The sequence below is a fragment of the Petaurus breviceps genome, unplaced genomic scaffold, assembly GCF_028583685.1.
Source record: "Petaurus breviceps papuanus isolate PSGF00001 unplaced genomic scaffold, PetGlider_PUasm1.0 181, whole genome shotgun sequence".
In the NCBI taxonomy this organism is placed as follows: Eukaryota; Metazoa; Chordata; class Mammalia; order Diprotodontia; family Petauridae; genus Petaurus; species Petaurus breviceps.
In genome coordinates this window covers 6,158,121-6,173,584 of record NW_027185784.1, presented here as the reverse complement: position 1 = coordinate 6,173,584, position 15,464 = coordinate 6,158,121, and positions in this window count along the sequence as shown.

The following is a 15,464-nucleotide window of genomic DNA, read 5'->3' as shown; positions in this document are numbered from 1 at the left end:
AATGAAGGAGACTTTCTCCTTTATACTTAAAAATACATCTTTTTCTTTTTAGCCATGAACTGGTTATCACTAAGGCGAGAGGAATATAAAATAATTTACCACCTAGTATTCTATTCAGGAGACCTTCAACTATTTCTTCATACTCTTTTCAATACAACCCTTTCTTTTCCATCTAAACTTCATTCAAATCCCCATACTTAATGCCTGTGTGACCTTGGGCATGTCACTTAACTTCCTTTGTCTTTGGTTTCCTCAGCCATAAAATGAGCAGCTTGGACTAGGGGAATGAATAAATAAGTGAGTATTTATTGAACATCTACAATGCACTCTGACTAGGTGGGATTTAGACCAGGAATGCAGGGCTGGTTCAATATTAGGAAATCTATCAACATAATTGATATTATATAATATTAGGAAAACTATCAACATATCAACTATTGAGCGTATAGATAACAAAACTAACAGAAATCATATGATTATCTCAATAGATGCTGGAAAAGTTTTTGACAAAATACAATACCTACTCTTATTAAAAGCACTAGAGAACATAGGAATGAAGGGAATATTCCTTAAAATGATAAGCAGTATCTGTCTGACACCATCAGCAAGCATTATCTATAATGGGGATAAGCTAGAAGCTCTCTCACTAGGATCAGGGGTGAAGTAAGGATGCCCACCATTACTACTCAATATAGCATTAGAAATACTAGCTATAGCAATAAGAGAAGAAAAAAGCAATGGATGGCATTAGAATAGACAATAAGGAAACAAAACTATCATTCTCTGCAGGTGATATGGTGGTATACTTAAAGAGCCCTAGAGAATCAAGTAAAAAGTTACCTGAAATAATTAACAACTTTAGTAATGTTGCAGGATATAAGATGAATCCACATAAACCATCAGCATTTTTATATGACCAACAGAGCCTAGCAGCAAGAGATAGAAAGATAAATTCCATTTAAAATAACTATAAATAACATAAAATACTTGGAAATTTATCTGCTAAGACAAACCCAGAAACTATAATGAACACAGTTACAAAACACTTTCATACAAAAAAGTCAGATCTAAACAATTAGAAAAATATCAATTTGTCATGGGAAGGTCAAGCCAATATAATAAAAATGACAATTCTGCCTAAACTAATTTTACTTATTTAGTGCCATACCAATCAAACTACCAAAATATTATTTGATAGAGCTAGAAAAAAATATCAACAAAATGTATCTAGAAGAACAAAAAGTCAAGAATATCAATGGAATCAATTAAGAAAATACAAAACAAAGGATGTGGCTAGCAACACCAGATCTCAAACTATATTATAAAGCAGTAATCATCAAAACTATCTGGTGCTGACTAAGAAATAGAGTGGTGAATCAGTAGAATAAGAATAGGCACAAAAGATGTGGTAATCAGTGACCATAGTAACCTAGTGTTTGATCAACCCAAAGACACCATTTCTTGGGATAAGAACTCACTATTTGACAAAAATTCCTGCAAAAATTGGAAAACAATAGGACACAAACTAGGCATAGACCAACATCTCACACTATATACCAAGTTAAGGTCAAAATGGGTGTATGATTTAGACATAAAAGGTGACACCATAAAAAAATTAGAAGAGCAACTGCCTGTCAGATCTATGGGGAAGGGAAGAATTCTTGACCAAATAGGAGTAAGAGAGCATTACAAAATGTAAAATAGATAATTTTGATTATATCAAATTAAAATGGTTTTGTGCAAACAAAACCAATGCAACCAAGATTAAAAGTATAAAGCTAGGAAATAATCTTTACAAGATTCTCTGAATCAGTGTTTCATTTCTCAAATATATAGTGAACTGAATCAAATTTAGAAGTCTAAGAGCCATTCCCCAATTGATAAATGGTCAAAACATATGAACAGGCAGTTCTCAGATAAAGAGATCAAAGCTATCTTTAGGCATATGAAGAAGTGCTCTAAATCACTACTGATCAAAGAAATGCAATTAAAACAACTCTGAGGTACCACCTCACACATATCAGATTGTCTAATATGACAAAAAAAAAAAGGAAACATAAATGTTGGGGAGGGTGTGGGAAAATTAGGATACAAATGCACTGTTGGTGGAGTTGTGAACTGATTCAACCACTTTGGAGAGCAATTTGGAACTATGTCCAAAGGGCAAGCAAACTGTGCATACCCTTTGCTCCAGCAATACCAATACTAGGTCTGTATCCCAAAGAGACCAGAAAAAGGGGAAAAGGACCTACATGTGCAAAAACATTTTTAACAGCCCCTTTCATGGTGGCAAAATATTGGAAATTGAGGGAATGCCCATCAATTGGGGAATGACTGAGGAAGCTGTGGTAAATGAATATAGTGGAATAGTGCGGTGAATAGTAGATTTCAGAAAATCTTGGAAAGACTTGTATGGACTGATGCAAAGTGAAATGAACAGAACTAGGAAAACATTGCACACAGTTTCAGCAATATTGTTTGACAATCAACTATGAAGGACTGAGCTCTTCTCGGCAACACAACTATCTAGGACAAATACAAAGGACCCATGAAGGAAAATGCTATCCACTTCCAGATAAAGAACTGATGAACTCCGAATATAGATCGAATCATACTTTTTTCACTTATTTTATCTTTTTTGTGGTTTTTATCCTTTTGATCTGTTTCTCCTTTCACAATTGTGACCAACATGAAAATATGTTTTACATGATAGCATGGGCATGACCTATATCAAATTGCCTTCTATTTTCAGAAGAGAGGAGGGGAAGGAGGGAGAAAATTTTGAATTTCAAAGTCTTGTAAAAATGAATGCTAAAAATTGTCAACATGTAATGGGGAAGAAAAATAACATGTTATTTTTTTTAATCTACTATGTGACAGACACTGTGCTAGGCCTTGTGGATACAAAAAGAAAAGTAAGATAATCCCTGTCCTCAAGAAGCTTATATTCTAATAGGAGCAGGGGAGAAACACATCGAGAAATGGTATCCAAAGTAATACATTTTTTATCTGAATAATCACCAGGATGGTGAGTGGAGCCAAAGGACAGTCAGTTGCTATGCCATTTCTAGAAGCAATGGCAGTATTGATTTAATTACTGTTTGCCAAGCAAGGGGCACGAAGTTTGTGAGGGGAGGAAGGAATCAGAGAACATGTATGTGGTGGCAGAGTAGATGGCAAAATACCTGGGGTAGACAAGCTTAATGGGTTATGAAGCAGCTAGATAGAGTTAGTGGGGTTTGAACTCATGTACCAATCAAGATAGTTCATCCAAAGCTGAGGAATTAGGTCTCCCAAGGAGGGGAGCATTGACCTCTCAAGTCTCTTCTAGCCTAAATCTATGATTCTATGATCCTGTGTCTTCTCAGAGGCTGAATCTTCCCTTTCCTTATAGACTTTGAAGACCTAATTTGACCTCCCTCTTCTCTGCCTTATCTTATCTTCTATAATGTAAAATGCTATCAAGTGAGGACTGTGTCTTCTCCTTTTTTAGTATCTCTCTCCATAGAATACATCACCCTTAGTGGGCTGTGCAACAAATAGCTGGTAAATAAATTAGAAAGTGTCAATGGAATTACCACAGCCGTTTTAGACTATTTCCCCATTTCTTATGTAGCATCTGTTTTAATACCTCTGACTAATAAATTACTATCTCACTCTCAACTTCCCACAATGTTATAACTTCCTAGAGGATGTCAGGGTAGATAGATAGACTCCTACTCTGCTACGTAACAATTATCATTCCATGCTCCCTCTCACATAAGATAGAATCTAGGAGCCTGGTGAACTTTTAGAACAACTGGTAGAGGGAAAGCGTGGCATCAAAAACTAAGATGAAATCCGAATTGTGACTCCAAGAGTTGTTCTGCTACCTAAGTCTCTTTTTCCCTTCCCCTTTTATTTCTCCTTTCCTAGTTAAATATTTCTCTCATTACATCCTTTACACAAACTCTCTCTGTATAATTCCTTGCCAACAACATGATTCAAACTACTAATTCCCACCCTGGCCCTCTTGACCGCCATCTGTATGACCCAGAATCTAAATTCTGTGTTAACTATGATATTCAGGATTCACAACCTATATGGCATCACAGGAAGAATATTGATATTTAGAAGGTGGGCCTTTGTTTCAAGGGGAATCTTGAGGTCATTAAAAACACAACAGTTTCCCAAATATAATGTGGCCTGTGTTGTTCCTATTTTGTTCTGAGCCAAATTCATTATCCATCTGGAACATTAGTCCTGAGAGGAAACATGGTGCAGTGGATAAAAAGCTGAACAGATTTGGGTTCATATCACACCTCTGACATATACTGGCTGTGTGAGCCCGAGCATATCACTTACCTCTTAATGCTCTAAGAAACTCTTTAAGACCATAAGCTAGAGAAAGTACAGCATTGGTAGAAGGACTTTCCTTATCTAGGATTTCCACATACCAATGAAATCATAAGCCCAGTCTCTATCCCATATGTTTGTTGTAGGTATGTATGTATAGTATATATTTAAACCAGTTCTATGAGTGATGACCACACCATGTTTTTCTCCTCAAATTCCATCTCAATCTCTATCCTTTCTTCTTCCCATCAATCAAGTTTTGTTTCTTCTGCCTACAAGTTGTGATTTCCTTTTATGGCTCATCTTCTTTTCTTTTTCCTCCTGCTTCTAATACTTGCCCCCAAGCTACTTGATTAAAAGGTAGATATATAGATACACACAAACACACATATTTGTATATATAAATATACATGTGTATTTATATATTCAAATATATATATATGTAAGTTAATGTTAAAAGTTTTTAATCCAAGGGTTATAAACACTTAATTAGCTCCTTATCCAAGTTCATAACCTCTTTACTAGACAGCAGGGACTATTGTAATCATTCTACATGGGAAGAACATGATTTTTCTTAAAGAAAAAAGGCAAATCAGAGATCCTCCAAAACAAATTTATGAAATAAAATACAGAATTAGTTCAAGAAAAGGTTATGCCAAACTACCATCATTCTGCTTCCTTTTTTTTAATATAATAACAGATCAGAGGGCAACATAAATGTGGCAGAGAACTAGATTTTTAGCAATAGCAAAAAATATCTCATGTTACCCTTGTGAACAAAACAGACTGACATTGGTTAGACGATAGGAAATTGGGGGTAGGTTTAGAATTGGTTGACTACTCACATTTAAAGAAAAGCTGTTAATAGATTAATGTCAACTGAGAGGAACATATTTAGTGTGGTTTCCTCTGGTGTCTATCCTTGGCCCCATACTCTCCAATTTTTCAGTGATCTGAATGAAGGTATATGTGGTATTTTTACCAAATAGTCAGAAGACACAAAGCTAGGAAGGATCTCTAACATGTTGAAGAACAGAGTGAAGATCCAATAAGTTAATGATAGGCTAGAATGATAGGATGAATAAAATAAAATTTAAAAGGAAAAAATGTAAAGTCCTACTTTATTCTTGAACTTGAGTTTAGATGATCAGCTGCACAAGTAAGAGAAATCATAGTTAGAAACTGATTTGTTGGGGTGGCAGGATGGGGAGGGGAGGCATAGAAGTTTTAATGTACTACTGCAAGATCAAAATGAGTCAATGGAGTGACATAACATATAAAATAAGCGAACAGGAATTAGGCTGCATTAATAGAAATGTCATATCCAGAACGAGAGATGATAGTTCTGCTCTCCTCTGTCCTGATTAGACCACATCTGGAAACCAATACTTAAGAAAGATATGGATAAAGTAAAGTGTGTTTACAGGTGGGCAGCATAGATCATGGCAGGACTGGAAACTGCACCATCTATCAATAATTCATAAACATTTATTAAGCACCTGTTACGTTCCAGGCATTGTGCTAGGCACTTAGAGGTAAAAATATTTTTGAAAAATTATTCTTAGCTGTCAAGATTATATTATATCAAAACAGGATAATTGAAGAAATTGTAGGTTGTTTAAACCTGAAGAATGCAGTATTTTTGGGTAAGAGAGAAGAAAATGGTTGGTCACTGTCTTTAAATATTTGAAGGGCTGTTAGCATAAAGGGGTTTTGACTTTTTCTACTTAGCTCCAGAGAGCAGAAGTGAGAGAAATGAATAGAAGATACAGATAGTCAGATTTAGTCTCCATGTCAAGAAAAAGCTCCTAACAATTAGAATTGTCTAAACCTGGATGGGTTACCAAGAGAGATGGTGTTATTTAAAGACCTTCCTTTGAGGCTTTGGGGTGGCTATGGGAGGGTACAACTATGTTTATGACTCTGACATTCTGTTTTTAATTCATTAGGTACTAAGTGTTAGAAATAATTATTCAAATTATTACTATAATCTCAAAATTATGTTAGGCTAACAATGATGTCTTATAGGGTCTCAAAAATCTTAGTGCAGTTCCAAGCACATAGACCAAGCAAATGAAAATGAGAAAATGCTGGTTAATCCTTGTTTCTGCCAGCAACTGATTCGGTGTTTATAACAAAAATTTAAGCTGAGATGATAGTGTCTGGACATTTTTTGTAAAAAGAACTAGTATTGCCTAAACAACCCGTGGAAGAAACTTTCTCCCTTATTCATCAAAATGCACCTCCATATTCTTTAGCCTGGTTATCTCCCAAGAAGGGTAGACCATAAAACAACTTAAGGACTCCTCTGGTAAGAATACTTGTCAAAAAATGTTTCCATAAATTTAAGCAATAGCTATTTGCCTTACTTTAGGCTAAAGACTAGAAGGTAATGGATGTCACAGCGTTGTAATAAAAAAAAATGTAAATTGCACAACAGAAAGCTTTCCATTCATGCAAACTGCATGTAGAGACTATGGTTGAGCTCCTGATAGAGTGTATCCACATTAAGGAACAATTAATTTCTTATATGATAAAAAGTGCTGTTGTGATCATGACAAAGTTTTTCAGGTGCCTAAATTTCAAATGCAATGAATGTTATTTTGATATTGAAAGAGGGCTCTCTGGAGAAGTCTGATGAGTGGCTGGGTGACTCCAGCATGAAGAAATCCTGTTCATGCATCTGCTTTTTGCCAGCAGAACATTATGTGGCTTACTGCCTATATTTATACAAAAAAGTTTATTTGCTTGTTTTCCCACAAATCATCCTGGCCTACTGGTTGCTCTGCACACACTTTATTCTGTCTCTCACTACCATGCCTTTGCCTTGGCTGCCCTTGTTCCAGAAATACACACCCTCCTTGCTTCTATGTTTTGGAATCCCTAACTTCCTGCTAGACTCAGCTCAAGAACCACTTTCTACATGAAGCCTGTTTTGATTTTCCTAGCTGCTAGTATTGTCTCTCCCCAAACTGCCTTGTATTCATGCTGTATATATAAAACGTATATGCACCTATATACATATGTGCATGTGTGTGTATATATATACATGTGTGTATATGGACGTGTGTTTCTATGCAGTACAGAGAGAGAATATTACTGTTCTTATTCAGTCATTTTTCAGTTCTGTACAACTCTCAGTGACCCCATTTGGGGTTTTCTTGACAGAGTTTCTAGAGTAGATTCCATTTCCTTCTCCACCTCAGTTTATAGATGAGGAATGAAGCAAACAGGGTTAAATGACTTACCCAGGTTCACAAAGCTAATATATGTCTGAAGTCAGATTTAAACTCAGGAAGATGAATGTTTCTGACTTCAGGCCTGGCACTCTAACCACTGCACCATGTAGCTGCCCAAAGTGTGTGTGTGTGTGTGTGTGTGTGTGTGTGTGTGTGTGTACACATATACAATATATGTGTATATATGTATAGCACATGTAGACACACATATATGTATATAATATGTGTACATACAAACTACATAGAGATATAGCCTTATACCACACGCTATATATACACATGTGCCCATACATACTATATGTATTTTATATACTGTATATACCATATGCAAACAGATACGTGCACCTATGCATATATTAATATAGATATATGTACATGCTATGTGTACACACATATATACAGATATGTTATGTACGTATACTATATATACTCTGTATACTATATATAGACACTCTCTGAATGCTACATATGTGTATAGAGATATGTTAATCTCTTCCTTTAAAATGTGTGTTCCTTGAGGATATAGACAGTTTCATTTTTGTCTTTGTATTTCCAACACTAACCTCATTGCTTATCCATGGTAAATGCTTAATAAATGCATGTGGATTGAATGAATAATTCAGCCACCCACCCACCAACTCCATGCCCATTACAGACAGGGGTGTTGTAGGAAGTAAATCAATTATTCCTCTTTAGGGCAGCATCCATTCTCTTGCCTGCCTCCTCCCCAGGCTGCATTCATGTTAATTTTCATGAGGTAAATTGAGCTCCTGCCCACCAGGAGTAATTAGGAAGTGATGATATCAAGTGAAAATCACCTTGGGTCATCACCATGCAGACACATGACATTGGAGGTGTAAGTAGGAATACTTTCACTGACAGCAAAATTATTTGGGAGAAATTATATATATATATATTATAGCAGTGTTGCAGGACCACTTGACCCTGGATGGGGTGAGGGTATAGAAGCAGGGGTGCTGAGAGGACAGTTCACCCAGAGAATAGGACTTGTGCCCTCCCCACAGGAGTAAAGGGGGGGAGAGTGGGGGTGAGGAAAGACCTGAGGCATGGATGCCTTGCCTCCAGGACTCTACAACCTCTACAAAGAGGGCCTTTGATGAACAAGGAAATTGAGTCATGCTAGTGAGAGAGAACTTACCACTATGAGAAGGAAGCAAGTGTTCCCCACTCAAGGCTTGTGCCCCTAGAATAACTTCCCTTGCCATCTCAAGCTAATTAGACTCTTTTTATGAATTCCTACTTCCAAATTGAATAACTCACTCTATGGTGTTTTAGGTGCTATACCTAAAGAAACATACAATCTGGACTTTGGTCTCCAGAAGTTTACAATCTATGTATTTTGTATTACATGTATACATGTTGTTTCACCCAACGAACTCCTCCAAAGCAGGTCCTATGTTTTTTTGTATCTGTATGTTCTCCCATTCCATGTAACTTAAAATCTCATACATAGTAAGAATTTATTATATGTTTGTTGGATGAATCAACTGTAATATAAGGCATTATATGAAAAGATTCAAATGAGAAGAGGGGGGATAAGTATTTATTAAATGCCTACTACATGCCTGGTACTGTGCTAAGCTCTATACAAACATCTTATTTGATCCTCACAATAACCTTAAGATGAAGGTACTGTTATTATCTCCATTTTATAGTTGAAGAAACTGAAGAAAACAAAGGAAGTGACTTGCCCAGAGTTACACATGAGAAAGTGTCTGAAGTCACATTTGAACTCGGGTGTTCCTGACTCCAAGGCTAATATTCTAATCACTAGTTATAGGAACAGTAAAAAGAGGAAGTTGTATCAGAGTTTAGAGGAAAAGGAGATTACCTAGCACTCAGAGATAGCCAAATCCCTTGTCTTTACCTGCCTCTTTTTCCTCTTTACTTTCTCTTCCTCTCCTCCATCTTCCCTCTCAACATTTTTATCAGAGGACTAGACCTGCGGAAATTACTGAATCAGGAGATTCATTAAATCAATCAACTACCATTTATTAAATGCCTAAAGTGTGCCAGGAACTCTTCAAATGTCGATGATACAAAGACAAAATTGAAACAATCCCCACTCTCGGGGAGATCACAAGTCTATCATGGAAGACTATATGTTATCTATATACATAAATAAAAAATAAACCTATGTGAAAAATATACAAAATATATACAATTAAGTGAAGAGCACTAGCAGCTAAGGGAATTAAGAAAGTTCTTGGGTAGGAGATAATGTTTGACCTGAACTTTGAACAAAAAAAGATATTCTTAGAGCTGGAATGAGAAGGGCATCCACTTCAGGCATGAGGAGAGGGTCTATGCAAAGGCCCAGAGACACATCACCCTGGAGCTGAGGGGAAAGACCAGGAGACTGGACTCACTCTGACCTAACCCAGTGTCAAAGACAGAGATCAAACTGAAGATTACAGGAACAGGTTTATATTGTTGAGTTGGGTAAGCTTTTGTAAGACCAGAAGTTGACATGAACAAAGGACAAGGCTGAAGGGTGGAGGCACCATGAGCTGGCCCAGAAATTGAATGTAATGCCACTAAGAGAGACAAGCTCTAATATATACCCAGTACTGCCCACCCCCCACATCACCATATGTCTCCATCACCATATAGACCTTTCACTGAGAGCCTCCCCCCCAATCCATTTTGGAAAATGTGCTAATGGCACCACCTGCTGGGAGCTTTGGAGAACTGCAGGCAAAGGACCACCAGGCAGAGAGACTGGCAATACCATTTTTCAGAAGTTGTAGAGAACTAGAGAAAGTGCAACTCCAGTGGCCACCTACTGAATACCATGGAGATCTTTGGGAGAATGGTTGTTGAGTCAACCTTTGCCAGGAGTTGCATGACAAAATGATCAGTGATATTACAGGCCCCCTGAAAAGGGACCTGTTAGTTAATAGTTAAGTTCTGATATTATTAGATTTGTTTTGTTTGACCTATAAATAAGGTTTTAACTTCTTTTTAAGCTTTCAGAATTATGTGATTTTAAGGAGACTTAGTAACAATTCATCAGAAGGTGTCATATATAAAGTTACAGATTTTCTAGGTGGAGAGCTTGAATCAGAAATGTGAAATATCTCCCAAAATATCCCCAATGGGGATATTTTGTCATATTCATCCTTTGCCTTCATTTCTGCCAAAGGCTTGGTAGAAAAGGAAGTTAAAATTAACTAAAATGAGACTTTCTGGATAATTGAAAGTCCACTATATTGCATCTGGCTCTGTATTCGTAAAAATTGAGGGGGAATTCATTAAAATCCAGTGTGATGCTCTATCACAAGCTACAAAGGGATTAGAAATAAAAGAGTCAGTAGCTCCAGTGGAAGGTGGGCATTGTTCTTCTGTTTAGCTCTATACTAGGGGAAAGGGAAATACTATATTTGTAAAATAAATTTTTACTTTTTCTTTTTAGTTTTAGTTTTTAGTTTTTGTTTTAGTCATGTCTGACTCTTCATGACCCCATTTGAGATTTTTTGGCAAAGTTTCTGGAGTGGTTTGCCATTTCCTCCTCCAGCTCATTTCACAGATGAGGAAACTAAGGCAAATAGGGTTAAATGACTTATCCAGAGTCACACAGCAACTAAGTGTCCGAGTCCAGATTAGAACTCAGGAAGGTGGGTCTTCCTGATTGCATGCCTGTTAATCTATCCATTATACCACATAGCTGCCCCTAATTTTAGTATACAAGAAAGCAAAACACACAGTATAGAGTACTGGCCCTGGAGTCAGGAGGACCTGAGTTCAAATCCAGCCTCAGACACTTAACACTTACTAGCTGTGTAACCTTAGGCAAGTCACTTAACCCAGACTTCCCTGCCTTCTCCCCTCCAAAAAAAAAGCAAAACAAATAAATTCTATTATGATCTTTTTAGGTTCATGATGATAAAAGTAGAACTTATTTTTGGAGTTTAGTATGGCATGGTCTCCATGGCTGAGTCTTGAAATGAGAGCTTTGGTTTCCAAGGGCTAAGAGTTCAGCTGCCTAATAGGTACAGAAAGTGTGGAGAGAAAAACTAGCATTTTTAAAGTGTAAAAAATGTCCGCAGTACAATGTCATCTCTACATGTCATGTAAAACAGTAGGTTGAAAATCAAACACAATGAGGTCTGACATCTCTGACTCCCTGGGTGCCATTTGTCCTGAATTTCAAAATCTCTGGAGAAGGACATCTGACAGAATAGGAGTTTTTGGATGTTGCTTATCTCTGTTGCAGTGGACGCTGGCACTCTGTGTTCATAGAGCACCTTTCATCAGAGGATAACAAGAATTCTGCTTGTTATTGCATGGATTTTGGATTTATTGTGAGCTAAATCACACCACCTGTCACAGGAGAGCCACACACAGGAAGAGAAACTCCCTACACACTGGTTAGCTGATTAGAAGGATCTTACTCATAGAATTAAAAATCTGGTCTTCATTTAGTCTATGGACCATTATCCTTTCTTGTGTCATGGACCCCTTTGGCAGTTTGATGGAATCTATAGACTCCTATCAAATGAGATATTTGTAAAGCACTCAACACAGTGCCTGGAATATGGTAGGTACTATAGAAACCCTCATTTCCCACCCCTCTTCTTCTCGGAATATTGTTTTTAAATACAAGCAGCCAACAGACATTTGTTAAGCACTTGCTATATGCCAGACACCATGCTAAATTTGAGATTCAAATGCACACCAAAAAGACAGTCCCTGAGCTCATTCTAATGGGGCAGATAACATTTAAAAGGGTGCTGGAAAGGGTCAAAGATGGGGAAGGTACACACATAGGGTTAGAGTGGCAAAGTCTATAGAGTGAATGAGAAGCATAACTGAGAGAAGATTTTAAATATGGGCCAGACTGGAGGCCCTGAAAGAATCAACCAATGGCAGAACTGCCATGGTAGAGAGATGTTCAAGGGCCAGAAGGCTCTAAGTTCTGAAGGAAGTTCCAAGGTAAGAAGGCAGCAAATTTTTATTTGGGGAATCTTAGAGATAAGACAGTGTGAAGTAATAGATACAGTCCTGGAAATGAAGACCAGAAAGACCAATTCAACTCCTACTGCTGACAAAAGGTTTGCCTTTCTGAGTTTTTGTCTCCTGGTCTGCTAAGTTTTGGTTATTTATCTTATGAAGTTGTTATGAGGTTCAAATAATGTCACGCATGTGAATTCAGCACTATAGAATTGTCTGTTATCATTACTGAGGGGGCACCATAAGGGCAGTCCCACATCTCCCAGGTGAGTACAGAATGCTTTGATTTTCTTTGGTTTAGAAATAAAACACAGGATTCCAAATTATCACATCCTCAACTTTAATACTGGCACAGCAGCCTCCAGATCTCTTTTTGCCCTTGCTTTAGACATAGTCAGTGCTCAATATATGTTTTTTGAATGAATGGATGGATAGCTGATGGTTCTTCCTAATTTAAAATGGCTAAAATATAATTACAGTGGAATTGTACTATAAATGGCTTTACTGTAGCAGATTGTTATATTGTGCATCCCGCCACGTGTATAGTGATGGATACTTCTTTAATACAGGTATTATCCTAGTCCCCAGCACCAACAACATAATGAGGATCTACTTTATTACTGTCTAAATTGGACTTAAACAGCTGTTAACTACCAGTGGGGGTCACACTGCCTGCTTACCAAAGAAATGTGACAGCAGTTTTATCCAGATTGCAATTAGCGGGACAATTTTTTATTCCATTTTTAGTAGCCCTGCAAACAGCAGCATCCTATTTTGGCTCTATAATTCATTTCAGGGCCACCAGGAGACTAATAAGAGGTATTTTATGGCCATTACTAAGATACAGTTGGTTTATATTTTGTAAAGCCTTGACAGTTTAGCATTACATGAATAGGGGTACCAGTAAATCCTAACGATAGTGTATGCTCACATATGATCTTCAATTTATCAACAGCCTCCCAGGGAGATTCAGGACTCAAAAAAAAGTGATGAGGAAGGAAAGAATGTTGACTTTCCCTGGAGAAATAGCACACTCACAAAAGTCAACCTGTATGCTAAGAGGCAAGTGGAAAGCAGCGAATGAAATTCACTCACCTTCAACTGAATTGTTATCTTGTAGTAGAAAGGAGTGACTCCAAAGAGGGCTATTGGAATCTTATAATTAGGTTTGATTCCCCTTTGGTAAAATGACCTTGCCAAATTATCATTGGTGCTTAGGGCCAAGTTTAATCTACACCCCCTTTCTATTTGTTATTATGTCATTACCTTGATGCCTTATAGTGCTTTATAGAAAATCCTCCTTTAAAACCCACAAGAGTATGCTCATGGCATTTTCTGGGAGGAGAGAAAAAAAGGAAGAGGGATAAGGGTAAAGGAAAGGAAGAAACCTTCCTTGAGGCCAGCTGGAAATGGGACACCCAAGAAACAAAGGGCAGATGGTGGCAGCAGGAAGCCTAGCATGGGTCATCAGCAAACTGGGTCCTAAAGACTTAAAGGGCACAACAGAGAAATGATACTACTTCATCACCATCAAAACTGACAGTTGGTATTTATTATTAAAGGTTTTGCAAAGCACTGTACATTTTCACATCAACCTCATGAGATACGTACTACAGGTTTGAAGGGTAATAAGAAGATAACAGTTTCTCCTCCCTCTCCAAGCTCAGGAGATAAAGCGAGACAGGAAGAGAGAAAGGGAGAAAACTGGGTGAGGGAGGGAAGGGGAAGGGGTTGGGATTTTTTTGCTGTTGTTCAGTCATTTCAGTCATGTCTAACTCTCCGTGACCCCATTTGGGATTTTCTTGGCAAAGATATTGAAGTGGTTTACCATTTCCTTCTCCGGCTCATTTTACAGATGAGGAACTGATACAAAAAGGGTGAAATGACTTGCCCAGGGTAACACAGCTAGTAAGTGTCTAAGGCCAGATTTGAACTCAGGAAGATGGGTCTTCCTGACTCGAGGCCTAGCACTGGGCCTCTATCCTGGGTTGGGACTAGATCACCTCTGAAGTCCCTCTTATATAATGTATATATTTATAAATACATGTTCATTTATATATGTGTGTATATGTTAGTATATATGTATATAGATATGTGGTTTTTTTCATTCTATTACATATTCTATATTGATATTCCTCAGTTTGTTGGATATCCTCTAAAGTTGGTACTTAAGTATTTAACCACCAGGTGGAGTGCCAAGTCAGTTTGCCCAAGCTCTGATGAGGTACTGTTGCTAATTGTCCAGCTCTCTGTGATGGGGAATGAGGGAACTTTTATCCTTTAACTGACTCTCTCTATGAAACCTCTCTCTACGTCATTGTCAAGAGATGTGTGGATCTATGTAATGAGAATGACTCTGAGCCCCTGTTCCTGGTAAACTCCATTTCAATTTGAACTAGGTATCTCAAGGAAAACTGGCCACATACATTTGCTATACTGTTATCACTTTTACAAGGAAGCAGACAGGGATGCTTAGATATTGCATACATCATTTATTAAGCAAAATAAATAAGTAAAGACAGTTTCTAATAAAAATTACAGTGAATAATGAAAGAACAATGCATAATAAACATATACAACATTGAGAGATGACATAACTTCATGTCTAGAGTATTGGAATTATAGTCTGGATGACCTAGGATCAAATCTTATCTCAGACAACTGACTAGCTGTGTGACCCTGGATAAGTCATTAACCTCTTTGGGCCTTAGTTTCTTCATCTATATAATGAGGGGATTAGACAAGCTGGACTCTAAGATCCTTTCCATCTGAAAATTTATTATCCTATTATCAAGAATCTTTGAACTTACCACAACTCTTGAATCCCAGAACTTCCCTCAGACACTGGATCAGCTTGGACCCAGAAATTCTAGGACATTCACAGTTTGTGTTTTGAGTCACTTGTAAGCAGGCAAA